Source organism: Patagioenas fasciata, chromosome 16, assembly GCF_037038585.1.
Source record: "Patagioenas fasciata isolate bPatFas1 chromosome 16, bPatFas1.hap1, whole genome shotgun sequence".
Lineage (NCBI taxonomy): Eukaryota > Metazoa > Chordata > Aves > Columbiformes > Columbidae > Patagioenas > Patagioenas fasciata.
The window spans coordinates 7,044,939-7,060,351 of record NC_092535.1 but is presented as its reverse complement, the minus strand read 5'-3'; positions in this window follow the sequence as shown (position 1 = coordinate 7,060,351).

Genomic DNA, 15,413 nt, shown 5'->3' with positions numbered 1-15,413 from the left:
TCCCTCACCCACCCAACCTGCATCACCTGCACTCATTACAGGGTGAAATCGTGTCACCTGGGGCTGCTCCTCTCTATGGGCTCTTCCAGCCTCAGTAAAGCTCGGTGCGCAAATCGTGGCTTGGGAACTGCGAGAGGTTTTCAGACCTGGCTCAGCAAAGGCATCAATGCTGGGATTGAGTGTGTGTGATTGAGCCAGGCCTCAGGATGTGAAAAACTGTGCAAAAAGTCCCTAAGAAACACATATCCTACTACAATCTCCTCTTCTGAATGTGAAAAATTGTGTGAAAGTTCTTTAAGAAATAGATACCCTACTGCAATTTTCACTACTGGGTTCTCAGAAATACAAAAGGAACAAATTTAGGGGCTGTTATTTAAGAGGTGAAGAGACTGAGACCTTCCAAGAGAGTGACCCATTGCAGAAGCGGTTGGATCGCTCGCTGACCATCGTGTGTCTCGGAAGCCACCCCAGGTGGGGTCCAGCTGCACTTCGGCACCTCCTCCTTTCCCTCGCGCTCCTGCCAGGCCTGTCCCCAGTTCAGTCCCAGTCTCTGAAACTCTCATTACTTCCCCTAAATTGTCCTCAAGATCATTTTGTTTCATATCTTCTGCTTTTTCCAGACTTGCGTCCTCCATCACCTTCGCTGAGGCAGCATCTACTTGAGTCCATCTCCCAGAGCAGTGTCAGCTCAGTGCCGGAGGCAGGATCTGCCAGCTACGCTAATCGCACAAATAAAGATTGACTTTTTACACCGTGCTTCTCCTGCAGAAACCCGGACAGTGCTGCACACTCTACAAACTCATTTACAAGATAGAAGGAGGGGAAGAGATACCAGGAGATGAGAGTAAAGGAGCATCCTGGAGAGGTAAAATTGTCTCAGCCTTGCAAAGTGCTGCCATGCCAGAAGATTTGCAGCCACGAGAGCCATACAAATTGAGGGCAATGTCATCTGAAAGGAACGTCCCACCAGTGACAGGACACCCACCCCTCCATGGCTTTACCACCCATCCCCTCACCAGCACCAGCCCAGCCATGAGCATCCCCAGCCCCCATTTATCACATCCCCTGCTCACATCACCTCCTCTCAAAGCATTTTTGTTTGCTCTGTTGCAAACAGTCCAGCACCAATACCAACCGGATCAGATTTTGCCCCAGAAACCATCCCAGATTGCTGAGAAATTCAAATAGCATCCACAAGAGCTAAAGTTTTGAGACCACGGACATGCCCAGATATCACATCGCTCAGATCTCAGTAACATCAAAGGGTGGAACAGCTGTGACACACGAAACTGGGACATTTCACATGCTTTTGTGAAATCTTATTACTAATTTGTGGGTTTTTTTCCAATATAAAGTAGTGTCTTAGATTCAATCCAGTAAGTAAGGGAGGTCATCTAATTTTTTGGCATACTCTGTGGGACAGGAAACCTATTCCCCCCACCCAGGTCTCATCAAAACATCTGAGCACCAAACTTCCACATTTTGGAGTGATAAAGTAGCAACAGAGCTGCCTTGAATAACTTAAAAACAGTTTTAAACATCTAATTCCTCTGGGATCTCATTTAATTCATTTCTGTGGGCACTTTGGGAGACCTTTGCCATATCTGTATTATTATTATTACTGTTACTATGTATGTCGAATGCTTCCAGCTACCACTGCTGATGTGTGGTTGAAGCTGCCTAGTTCTAACATAATAAAAATGCTGCACAGGTCAGGGACAACCCTGGGAGCAATTTCTCCTCCCTGCCCTGACAGCCTCTGTCCCACGATTCTGAAACAGCCACCACGCGCTGCCTGAGCTTTCACCCCATCTTCATATCTCAGTGTATCCTCAAGACTGGCTGTTCTAGGAAGATGTTCCTACAGGTTCTTCCCAAGGGCTGAGGTTTGGTGCAGTTGGCCTAAGTCCTTGCTCTGCATTGAGGGTCAACCCATGTGAGAAGACAGACTCAAGAACAAAAAAAATCTTCTAGCTGTTTCGGAAATTAATTCTTTTTTTTTAAAGCCCCAAAATTAGAAAGCTGAGTTGAGATCTTACCCTCGCATGAGATCACCCCACAAGCTGAAGCGTCACCTCATGCAATCAAATTGTTTCATGAAAATCTCAATGTGGGCTGAGGAAAGGGAAAAAGCAGGGAAGTGGCACCTTCAATATTGTGCCTGGAGCTCAGGGGCAATTGCACTTGTGGAGGTCTGGATCTGTGCTTTCCTGAAGACTTTGATCTTTCAGACAAGATGAATTAGATTTGACAATATACTTGGAGTTGCTTCTCCTGACTTTAAACTGGATACTGAAGCAGTTCAACACCACAGTCACCAAGGCTGCTTGTTAAATTTTTCCCAAGGATGCCTTTTATTGCATCCTCCTTGTGAATCTCAGAGTAAGACAGTAAAATTTACGTTATTTAATGAGCCTGTCTTATTACTGTCCTCCTCCTTGCCCTTGTTTTCTTCATTTAAGCCTTCAGGTCGTGAGCCATTACAGAGCAGCACCCATTAAAAACCCCCAAGCCCATGAAGTGGGCTCCTTTGCACCTCCTGAGCTCTTCCATAGGTTTGCAAATCCCCTTGGAGCCAGCAGGTGATGCTGAAGCAGAAAACATGGAGTTCATTCTCCCTTCCATTAGGCTTTTTATTTTCCTTACATAAAATATCAAAGTGCGAAAAATACTGTAATCTTGGTGGGGGATTTAGAAAGTGTAGGATATGAATGATGACATGTAGCATATGGCTTTGTTCTCACTGTGTAGTCAGCTTTTCAATCCCAGAGAATATACACGGGCTCTCTCACACCTAGGATGGAGTGAGGACACCCGAAAGAAAACAGGAATATTTCTCTAGTGGAAGGTTAGTGTGGTCTCAGCTTCCCTTGAGCTGACCTTCTCACAGCAAAGCCCCAAAGTTGCACTTTTCTGACCTCACTGTGACATTCCCAGGGTGTGACAGACACCCATGTCCCTGGGCAGGTGTTGCAGTGAACATTGCGGGCAGCAGCTGCACCAGGAGAGGAGACTCGTGCTCAGCATCTTCCTAATTTCTAGTGCAAACATAAGGCTGGCAGTAAATGACCCTGTCTGAAGCCAGAAGAGGTGGCTTTTTCCTCTCCAAGGAACACATCAGCAGCAGTTCATGGGAGTTGTACTGATTCGCAAGTCTCCCCAGCAAATGATCTTGATAGTTTTCCCTTGAAGCCTGAACATCGCAAGGGTTAGCAGTGATACAGATCCACCTCTCTGGGTTGTTTTTCTGCTTTTAGTACTTGAGCTGATTCTACATCTAAACATTTCAGGTGAGATCTCTGCTTGTGAGAGAGATCGTATTTATTAGGTATTATTTAGATAAGAAGAAAAAGAAGAAACCAATATGTCATCTCTAAATACCAGCAAAATCTCTTGCTGTTGCCAGCGTTCCTGGACAGACAGAAAACCTTCACCACCCACCACTACAGGGGAGCCTGGACCCCTGCACAGCCCCCACTCAGATCCTACCTCCAGCCGTCCCAGCACACATCTGGGCAGTCCATCCAGATGTGCAGCCACCTCCTTCTCCCCAGCTGCCACCAAGGGCAGGCACAGCTGCAGTGGCATCCTCACTCCAAAACGTTCATCCCTGTAATTGGGGTAGACCCTGTCCCAGTGCCCTATGTGTCACTCACCTTCTGTCACTGTCACCCATGTGATGTGTAAAGAGGGATCCCATGGACTAAAAATGGCTTTTGCCTTGTAGGGTTGGGCTACTGATGTAGCTCCAGGAGGGATAACTTGTTTTGTTCCCCTGACCATCCCTTGGCTTTTCCTTTAACTGGCAGCTCAAGTACATGATAGGTGCTAATTCTGTTCAGACAAAAATCTAAAAAAAATCAAATCAGTAGTTTTACCAGAAACATTAAACTGCAGAGAAGAGACACTTGATAGGCAGCTTCCACTCCAGGGGATGGGAAATGAAAAATATCTTCCTGACAAGCAATGACATTTGAAAGTGTTGCCAAACTTCAAGAGCTGCAGGGGAAACAATCTTCAGTATTCTGAGGGAAGAGTTTGACACCCTCAGTCCTGCCCCACTTAAGACCCAAACATCCAGGAGACCATGGCCACCAGCAAATTCACCAGTGGCTCCACAACACCCCACTTTCTGTGTATTATATTTGCAACACTCTGTGTAGATTGGGAATTGGGGGCTGCAATGTACTCAGCCGTGCGTGCAAAGACACAGGTGGGCACACAGAGAGAATCTGCACACAGGTTTTCATCCATCCTGCTGGGGCTGAGGGGTTTGCACAGGGGTTGTCTTTGTCCCTCCATCCTCCATTGCTTCACCTGCACAAATGCCTGCTGATTCACCACTGAACCCCCTGGTTCCTTCCACAAAAACCAACAGCAACCCCTGGTAGCTCAGGGCTCTGCAGCATGCCTTTATTTCCAGCATGGAAATGTACTGGCCTTAAAAGTTTTGCTTGATGCATATTTTTGTAAAGATTTTAGCTCCTTTTATTTTCCTTCCCCTGGGGATTTAGTTCAGTTGATGTGCGCTGATTTCCCTGAAAGCACACGCACCACGAGGATCCAAACAACACAAAGACCACAAGTTCAAGGAAAACTTTCATATCCCCTCAATCCTAGATGAATTTCATCCAAATTTTCCTGCAGTTCCAGCCTTGCACAGCCTTTTTCCCCAGAAAGAAATGATGCCACAAACATTCTCTTAAAAGCTCCAGCTAAGGTAAGAGCCAAATCCTGGGTAAGAGTCACGGTGACCTTGATGGAAAATAAATGTGAAACACTCCAAGTCCTCCGTGGTGTCCTCCCATGACATGGGCTACCCCAGCTGCAGAAAATGTCCTCTGGCAACCAGATGGTGTGATTGAAAAGTAATTCCTAGGAAAAAAAAGAAGGAAGAAACAAAGAATGAAAAAATATTTCCTTTCATTCTAAGAAATACCAGGTGCAGCTGCTGTCCTCAGGAGAGTGTTGGAAAAATCATCTCCTGGTTAGCTGGGGGGCTGTTGGGTTTTTTGCTCCTTAATGTGGCAGATACAGCAAAACCTGACAAGGGAGTTGGCCAAGCCACATGAAAGCCTGGGAAGCCAGAGGAGAGCTCTGCTCCGTCTGCTGGCAGCTGCCTGTGCCCGAGATGCAGCGAAGGGCTCTCAAGAGTCAGCCGTGAATTCAGGAGCGACGAGACTGTTTATGGAAGGCAGTAAACACGTGCTGCTCCAAATGCGAGCCCTGCCAGCGCTGCCATAAACACACACAGCAGTGACTTCTAAATTCTTCCCCCTGTAAGTCTACGCTCATCCATTTTCCGTTAATCTGTTTGCAGTACATTTGCAGTACTCTGGGCTGAAGCACTGCCCCAATCCCTCTGTGCAGGTCTGTCAGCACCATGGAATAGTTTGGGTTGAAGGGACCTTCCCAGCTCCCCCAGTGCCACCCCTGCCATGAGCAGGGACATCTTCACCAGCTCAGGTTGCTCAGAGCCCCATCCAGCCTGGCCTGGGATGTCTCCAGGGATGGGGCATCCACCGCCTCTCTGGGCAACCAGGGCCAGGCTCTCACCATAAAAAATTTCTCTCCCATCCTCTTCCTCCTACCCCAAAAAAAACACAAGAACCTTTCTCATCCTCAACGATCCCATTGCTGGTGCTGAGCCTCCACCCTGAGTTGCAGTAAAGCACGAGCCAGATCTCTGCTTCATCACAGCGCTAGACAACAGGGTATATTTAAAAACCACAGGAAAGCCTTTAGGAAGTCACATAGGAAATCATGCTTCCCAGGTCACTCCTCAGGTTGTGGATCAGTGCCAGGAGCAGGGGCTATGCCCTCCCCAGCTCCCAGCAGCATCTTCGGAAGGATGCAGCTCTCTGCAGATGCTAAATTAATCCTGTTCCCCACCATGTCAGACCTGTTGTACAATCCTGTAGAACAGCAAAAGCCTCAGGAGCACCAGGATCTGGATAAGCTGCTGTCTGTAGATCTGTAGCATCGGCCATGCACAACTGTCAGGCTCACCCATTTGGACATCCCTAAGCCTGCAGTAAAAGAAGTTGACTTGGTCCAAGCCTTGTAGCCACCTTGAAATTTTGCAAAGGCAAAACCCAACAGCACAGGCCACGAGGAGCCAGCAAAGACCTGTTCCCCACCCACATTGTCTTAGACCAAGTTCGGGACCCTGGGAGGTACCTACTGATGGTCCCAGCCCCATCCATCAGTTTTGACTTGCTGCCCTGGGACCTCACTCACTCCTGGAGAAGAGCAGGGCTGTTGCACTGATTTGCCTGGGACTCCACTGAGGGATTCAGACAGGGATGAAGATGCTCAAGATAATTTCTCTTGGATCAAGCATTACTCCCAGCCCTACTGAGATAGATCACTGAGCTTCTCCCAACCCAACTGAGCAGCTGCTGCTCTCGCTCAGTTCCAATCCATCCCCTCAAGTGTTTATGCGCTGGAAATGCGCTACGTGTCTTTTTTTCCTGGTTAACTCCTGGTTTTGTCTTTTATGTGTAAAGCAAATCTCGCTCAGCTCTGAATCATCGGCTCCAGCTCTCCAAATTCCTGTCTTTCAGCAAGGCCAGCACACACATCTCAAGGTTGTTCCTCACACGAAGCATTTACGTGGCTCTGGGCTGAATATTTAGGTGGGCTGTTCGGAGGATTTCATCCTTCGATGTAAACATGCAGCTGCATTAAAAAAAAAATTAGGAGCTGTATTTATGTGAAAGCATTAATGTCTGAGGACAGCTGCTGTCCCTATGACTGACTCATTTTGCGAGTACAGCTGTATTTTTCTGGCCTGTCTTCTTTTTGCCTCCTCATGCAGTATTTGTTTCCTGTGAGAAAACAACAGATCAATTTTGCTCCATTACGTTCACTGCACAATTTTAGACATTTCTTACAAAATTCACCGCATTGTTCCACCCTGTTTATTTGAAAGGTTGGAGGAACTTGAAGCATCATTAGATCCTTGATAGGATTGGGGTTTTTTTCCCTACAATTTACCATCCCTGCCTGGAGAAAAGCCTGAAATCAAAGGCAGATGAGCTGCCCTGGAGCTTGTTAGCTGTGTGAGGCTATGCCCTTTGTGCAGATCATATCAACAGCTCATCAAGGGTTTCCAAAACCTGACCTTTTGTGAAAGAAACCCCCTCCAGACCCCACCAGAGGACCAGCCTCACTTTACTGCCCACACTCTGCTCCAAACCAAGTTTCCCAGCTCATCTGCAGCAGCTTTTTTTCAACAACTAAATCCTGGTGGAAAAATAAGTCTTTCCTTCACCTTTTAGTATGTGTTTCCTATACGTTCTACAGAAAAGCTTCCTGAACCCAGGTGGATATGAGCATGTCCAATACCATTGTTTAAAATAATGCCTCATATTTCACCACTGATCCCTCATACTCGCCCAATCCTCTCCATTTAGCTTTAATTGCAAACTCTGAGGCATGACCCGCTGTTCTGTTTGTGTGTCCTGTGACCATACGCCTGGCTGCCACCAATGGACAACAAGTGCTGGGAGCTGTATCCCATCACTTTGCAACCACCATTTCACCCTTCTGATGCCACAAATGAGGAGGAACAGCTTGAAAACTTGACAGCTTATAATTTTTTAAACTTGCCCCAAGGAAGTTACAAGTTTCCCTTTACTTTGTAATATGTTCTTAAGAGAGAGCACTCAGGCATTAAAATCACTTGCTACAATGGACTAAAATATCTCATTTGTCCTCTTAGAAGAAACAACCTTAAAAGACTTGGTCATTGATTCCCCTCTAGTATCACTGGGCCACTGCCGAAACAGCATTTAACCTGAAACCATGCCTTACCTGTGGAACCAGGGGGAAGATCAGCCAAACAACTTTATGTTATGCTATAACTGTCTTTAACTTGAGAAATTCATTCAAAAACTTGGAAGTCCACAGTCACAAGTACATGCTTGCACACCCAGAGGGTGTCTGTGTCTGCACCCCAGTCCTGGCTGTACCTGGAACTGGTCACTTCACCTTTCCACCCTGATCTTAGAATCACAGAACCATTTTGGTTGCAAGAGACCCTCAAGATAATTGTTTCCAACCACTCACCCACCCCTGGCACTACCCCATGTCCCTGAGAACCTCATTTCCACGTCTGTTCAACCCCTCCAGGGATGGTGACTCCCCCACTGCCCTGGGCAGCCTGTTCCAATACCCGACAGCCCCTTCCATGAATAAACTTTTCCTAGTATCCAATATAAACATCCCCAGCGCAACTTGAGGCCGTTTCCTCTCATCCTACCACTTGTTACTTAGGACTCCTATCTCTGTCTCCCCATCTTTACAGTCAGGCTGTGAAAGGCTTCTCTGCCCTCTAAGGACAGTTCAAAAAATTCAGATGTGTCTTTGTCCAACAGACACACCTTTTCCTGCTATTGCTGTGCTGTGTGTCAAGAGCAGCTCTTCAGAACGGGACTGTGGGTGACTGGGATGCTCCCTGGGGCCAACCCCAGCCCAGCAGGATAGGTTTCCTCTGGGGGCTGAACACTTCCAGGGTGGCAGGAGCCTTTCTTGGCCACCCCCATAACCCATTGCTCCCAGCGGGAATGACTCAAGCAGCAAGACCCAAGTGGCAGTGGTTTTGTCCAATGGACGCAAACAAGATGCGTTGCTCATGTTGGGAGCAGGCAGGATTGGGGAATCGTGCCCTGAGGGCAGCAGTCACCTAGCAACTCCAAGAGGCTCTGCCTGCGCTCATCAGCTCTCCTGGCACGTCTTCCACAGCAGCCTCGTGTCCTTCCAAGCGAATGTTAGAAATAAATTAGAAGTGCAAGAAGAATGAATAGCTCAGGTCCTCTTTTGGAGGGAATTTGTGTTTCTCCTTGAGTTTCACGGCAGTTTCAGCTGATGCTCTTGTCCACGTGGAGCCCTTGGCATCTTTGGGAAGGCAGAAAGATGAAGATCCTGCCTCCTGGCTTTGGATGACGCTGTTTGCAGTGTTGCTCTGGGCACTCTAGAGAAGGAATCTCTGGACACAGATCCTACCATAGCCATGTGTTGGCAGATGGGTTAAAAGTTGAGCACGGAGAACTTATCCAAGTGCCTTCTTGGCTGTAGAACAGTCACATCAGTAGATTATGCCACTAGTTTTTAACTGCTTTAAAAAAAATAATAATAAAATTGGTTTGATGCAAAGGCCGTGTGAAAATATGTCAAATGCTTCACGAAACATTCAGTGCATTAGAGCTCCCTAATAACCATGACTAAGCTGATGAATTCAGACTTTTTCTGAAAGCCCATGTTTTATAAACCCATTAGTTTTATTCCTAGCCTTTAATTCTTCATTGTTTGAATTCCCTTTCACCTATTCCATTATTTTGTCCAGGATTACTAGCTTGTAGTTATCTGGGACATAATGACAGCCTTTTTAAAATATAAACTAGCCCTTTCCCAGAGTCTCTGTGGTTGATTAAAAATGAACATCTGCAGATCTCAATACTCTGAGCTGGCTTGGCTGAGACTCACAAATACAAGTTATATGGACACTGATTTCTCAGCACACCCCCTAACAATACAGATATAATTTATTACCCTGCTGATTAGAGATGGAACAGGAAAGATTATCTTCTCCCATCAGGGAGATAAAGCACATCGTTTTGTCTTTCCAAATGCCACAAAGAAATACTGACCAGATATTATTGCGCTGATTGAACCGTGTCATTCAGTGATGAAACCACCAGCTGCTACGATTTTAAAAATATTTGAAGATTTTTGTCCTTACTCTTGATAGCCACAGATTTCATGTTATTTTAATAACTGTCCCTCATCAGCTGGCTAAGCTTCATATTTCTAGTACACATCATTTGCTACCTAGTTCCTTTATCAAACTATTGGGTTTTGTTGTTTTGTTTGTTTGGGGGGTTTTGTGTGTGTTGTTTTGTTTTTGTTGTGTTTTGGGGGGTTTTTTGGGTTTGGGTTTTTTTAATATCTGCTCTGACTTGGCTCCTGAATCTGGGAGATCTTCAAGGCAAAAAAAACCATCTCTTTTAGATGAAAATCAGGGGTTTGTCCACATTATGATCTCTATCTAAAAATTCCAAATGTTCATTTACCCTTTTCTGCCCATATTTTACCTCCCAGACAATTTCAAGCTCAATTTTCCCCGGCTCTGGAGAGTTGGCCCTTTGGAAGCTGCTGTATGGCTGTAAAAAATGATGATATTGATGAAAATACCTTTTGTCAGCCCATATCAGACGTAATCAGGCTCTGATCACCAGTTTCTAGGCAACCACAAAACTCCCGTCCAGCAACCAGGTCCAGAATAGGCTTGGGGTTTGCTTTGGTCAAAACACCTTTTGTGTTAGAAAATTATTAGTTATCATTATGAGAAACCTTTTACAGCATCTTAATTACTGTCTGCACAGGAGAAGCTGCCCTCGGTGCCACCTGCAATGACAGCGATTTTATTCCTGTGGATCATCAGCTGGAACAGCAGATCCCACCCCGCTCCACAGTGCGGCATCCCCTGTGGAAAAGGACCCCCAGGGACCCCACTCACCCACCTCAGGCTTCTCCAACATGAGGTAGGAGATCTCATAGAACAACAGGCAAAAGCAATCCCTGCTCATGGGGATGGCAATCTTCCTTCCCAGAAAGGCAATTTCTCAAATTTTCAGCTTCCCAGCATTTTCCATCACATTTCTGAGGAGTTATTTACAGGAGTTGGGTCTCTGCAGGCTTCTGCACCTACTTGCCTGTCTTAAGCCACTTATAATTCCACCCTCCCCCCATCCCAAACAGAAATTAAATGCAAGTAAGGAAATTCTTGGTGGAAAATAACATTCTCTCTCCAAAGGATATATTATTTTTTCTTCAATTAATAAGAAAGTGAATTAGACTCATCCTTTTCCACATTTTCTGAGGGTCCTAACCAGTCTGGAGGTTACAGACAACTTAAAAGCACAAAGTCTCAAAGATCACGAAACCACCTTCTGCAGCAAGAGATGAGAGTCAATGCACACAACGAACCTCCCAGCACGTTTCAAAGGAGCCGAGCGTCAGCAGGTGACCATCACGAGGGCAAGGTTGAAACTGAGACCACGGGGAGCGTTTGTCACATGAACCTGCTCTCAGATCCCAGTAGGACCCCAGGAGAATGATGTCCTGAAATAGAAATAGTCCAAAGACAACAGTCAATTGAAAAACCGCACCGTGGCCACCGTGTCACATCTCCCTTGTGACCTCTGCAGAGGGCACGTGGCCATCACAGCCCAGGTCGCCAGCAAGGAGAGTCCACAGCCACCCACAACAATCAAACACCAAACCAACCTCCTTCTCCCTCCATCCTCAGGTTCTTCTAGGCTCAAATTTAGGGTAACCATCTGCAGTCTGAGCTCCCTCCTAGTCCTCAGCACATTTAAGGCCTCCTCAAATCTCACATCCTTCCTCCCGTGTATCCAAGATCTCCCAGACTTGCTGAACTATGAGCATCATCCCCAATGAGCAGATCATTGGGAAGCTTGGCTCATGTTTGATTCTGTCATCCTCATTTTGGGGACAAGAGAAACTGTCCTATGAGAACATTTCATCCCACAGGTAGTGATACATCTGCTTTCAGAGCAACACAGCAGTTTCTTGGGCTGTGTGAAACCCAAAACCTCTGCATGTCCAGGCATTACCACTGTCAGCAAATAGGAGATTCAACCCGTATTTCTTTTAATAAGGATTTTCAGCCCAGCAGACAGAAAGCAAGACAAAGTTTCTCTGCTAAAACCCCACTGAATCAAAACTCCGCTTTTGCTGGGACATTCCAGGTAGGTGACAACTCCTGGAGTCCTCCTCACCCAGAACATCCAGTAGCTTTGCTGACTTATTAAAGGATTCAGCTCCAAAGGTGGGGATTTAAAGATTTTCTTCCACATCTTCCCTCCTGTTAGAGCCGCACTTCCCCGGAGCAGCACATCTGGAAGGTGAAAGCCAGCGAACACCACCCTGAATTCAGCACAATGTTATTTATCTAAGCGGAGAGCAATAATAACACAGCAGAAATTTCATTTCCTTGCAGCACGCAAGAATTCCACTGAGCAAAGGTGAGATTAAATAATACAATAGACAGAAAGAGAGCAAGGCAAAGGAAGGTTTTCAAGTCCTTTTCTTCTGCCAGGAAAGGCAAAAAACCTTCATATCTAAAGCTCCCTGGATATGTTCAGCCTCTTAACGAAGATGGTCCAAATACAGACTCATCACCTGCCTTCCTGGGCAGCTCCAGCAGGACCCTACTCCATAGCTAATAGAATATAACATAGATTGCTTTGGGTTTTGCCACTCAAGTCATGGACCCAACTCCTTCATTATACTCCAAAACTGCAGGGCTTTTTTCTTTCATACATCCAGAAAAAGGTGCTGCTTATTTCTAGAGGATAATGAGCAGCATAAAGGAATCTAAATTCCTGATGTTGTTACCAGCAAAACATAATGGGTGTGCTGGCATGAGCTGTGCAGACACAGCACGGGACCTGGCTCAATGCTGACAAACTGTGAAACAACCGATTCTGACAAAAGTGGAAAGAATACACATGCAAGATGCACAGAAGGAGGAGTGACACCTTGGCACTTGGTTGTGATCAAAAAGCTGGGGTTTGGCTGTGCCTTATGGCTTTACTTTCAGCCAATACAACAGAAAATGCCATGCCTCCTATGCAAGCTACTGCAAGAACCCATCAGTCTCATTCGAAGTCAAAATACTCCTTATCAAAGACTTCTTGAGATCTGAACCTGAGCCAAGGACTGCAATGAAATGTAGGACTTAATTATGTCTGACAAAAGCAAATCAATTAAAGGCTGTTTCACATACGTGTCTTTTGACTGGGGCTTCTGCTTTATCATCTCTTCTCTGCTGCCTTGCAGAAACTGAATATTTATGGCCAGGAATTAGGTCAAAGCCCAGGAATGAGTAAATGTTTGCTGCGCTGTGCAGGAGACAAGGAAAATTTCAGACTGGTAAACGTGAAGTAAAAAAAAACCAAACAATAGTTCTCAAAATGGTCAGATGAAGCCTCCACCAGAAAAGAAAGAGCCTCATCCAAGGGTGAGCCGGACCTGGGAGCGTTGGAACTGGAGCAGAAGATGCGCAGAGCAGGGATGTTCCATCTACAGAGTCACTGCCCATCGCTGGGTGGTTTATTTCTCTGGCATCCATTAGATTTGCTCTTCAAGCTGATGTTAGAAATGACACTTTTAGAAGAGCTCAGGTACTCTGCCATTCACTGGGTTTTAAGTGCCCAGAAGCGATGCTCTCACAGCAAAGCTCTTCCCCGCTGTGGCTCCCAGCCCTCCATCTTTCCCATCTCCTCCTGAGACTTTCTTTTCACTTGAACACCCTTGACCCCCATCAGCTACTCAAAGGAACAGGAAACAGTGCAATTTAATAACTGGCTATTTACTAGGCAGGGCTACATGCTCCCAAAGCACCAGGCTTAGTCAGAATATATAGGTAAGGTAAAACTCATGTGCTCAATGCAGCTGCACAGTCCCGACCACCTGCAACGTGCTGTGGGAATAAGATCACACCTGCTCAGCCCTGACACCTTCAAAACCCACCTGCTATTCCCCTTGTGTTCAGCATCCAGTCAAATAAACTGGATAAAATCCAGGAAAGTAACTCCCAAGTTACTTCTAAAAACTCAGAGGCAAAAAGTGAAAAAAACAACAATTTTCTTTTTGATGACTGGTAGTAGTTTTTTCCCCATACACCCAAAGATAAGATCTGAATTAAATTCGGTAGAACCCTTTTAAGTGAAGTTATTGAAATGCAATATTTACCCATTACTCCTCATACCATTCAGGGATTGTCTGTCTTATATACTTTCCCTTGACACTTTAATATTTACATCTATATTAAACTATTCATACTGCTTTCAAGGCATCTTCTGCCATCATTTGATCTTTAATAACTTCTCTAAAACAAAAATTTCTTTCCAGTACACTTTTTAGTCCTACAGCAAGGCCTTTGGTGCAAAGCTGACACTAAAATGGTTGGAAATTTGGACCCAGAAAGGTCTTGCAAAACAAATACCCGAGTTTACCAAAGCAGGACTGGGAATAATCACACCTGGAAATGGGGCAGTAAAGGCTTCAGAGCACCAAATGCCGCTTTGGTTTCTACAGCATCCCAAGCTGGGGAAGTTATTTCTCCCGCAGAAGTCCCCAGGTATCTATATTTCCAGCTGGGCTTGTATCAGAGGTTGTTCATGGACCAAAAGCCATCGGAATAAATCAGAACCCTCCCCTCTGCCACCCAAACTGAAATGTTCAACTCTTTTCTCGACATTAATAACCAAACAACCCTCGTTAATACACAGGCTGTCCAACACCTTCACACTCCTGTCCCATCCCCTCTCCCCACAGTGGGGAAATTTCATCCAGAGCCACGCAAAGTGATCATCCTGCCGGAATAATCATATCTGCCTTGAGCTAATTTGTCTCCTAAGAGCCTGGCAAACACTGAGCAAAGGCAACACGGTGTGTTCATCACCCAAGTGCATCAGACAGGGCTCACACCAAGCAAAAACCAGTACTGACAGCATGGCTATCTCTTCCACATGTTTCTCCCTTCATTTAATTTTTTAAAGTGTCAAACGACGTGGGGTTTGATTTGCAGGCAGGAGCGTTTCTGACACGCTGTCAGTCAGAGCGAGCCAGGTGGCAGCTGGGGAAGGACAAGGACATGAGCGAGAGGCGGCTCATTGCCAGAACACCTACCCTGGGGACAAGGACAGGTCCCCATCCAGCCCCGGGGAAATGAGAACTGCAACCTCCAGCATGTTCAACTCCTAAAAGTTTCAGAAAAATAGGTATTAGGATAGAGGAGGAAGCCTCCACGAATATCCACCCCCAAATGGAAGTGCAATCTTATTATTAGACACAAGAAAATCAATAAGGGAGAGAAACACTGCAAACACCCCTGGATGCAGCAGGCAGAGCTGGGACCCCCTGACAGGTCCCAGCAGCACAGGGGATGATGTCCCCTCTGCTCTGCTGTACCCTGACAGCTCCATCTCATACCCACCCGCTCCTCCTTGAGTTTTTCCATGAATGACCTACAGAAACACAGCAGTTGATTAATGAGCTGATACTACAGAGGAGTTGGTGAAACCAGCTACACCAGGAAGGAACTGGAAGGGAGAAAATAAACGCAGAGGATTTTTTTTTTCCTCCTTTCTCAAGTGTATATTAGCAATAAGGGGTACCTACTTTATTTGAGCCAACAGAAAGTGAGCACTTGTGAAATACAAGTAGGATGTTTTTTAGCTTTTTTAGCTCAGAACTAGGTCTCTTTCATATCGCTAGAAATCTTTGAAGGGAAGAAACCAGATTTTTTTTCCCCCCTCTGTTCATCTCTTTATTGTGGCATTTTCCACCCGTTATAATTTACAGCTCTCTCCATCCCA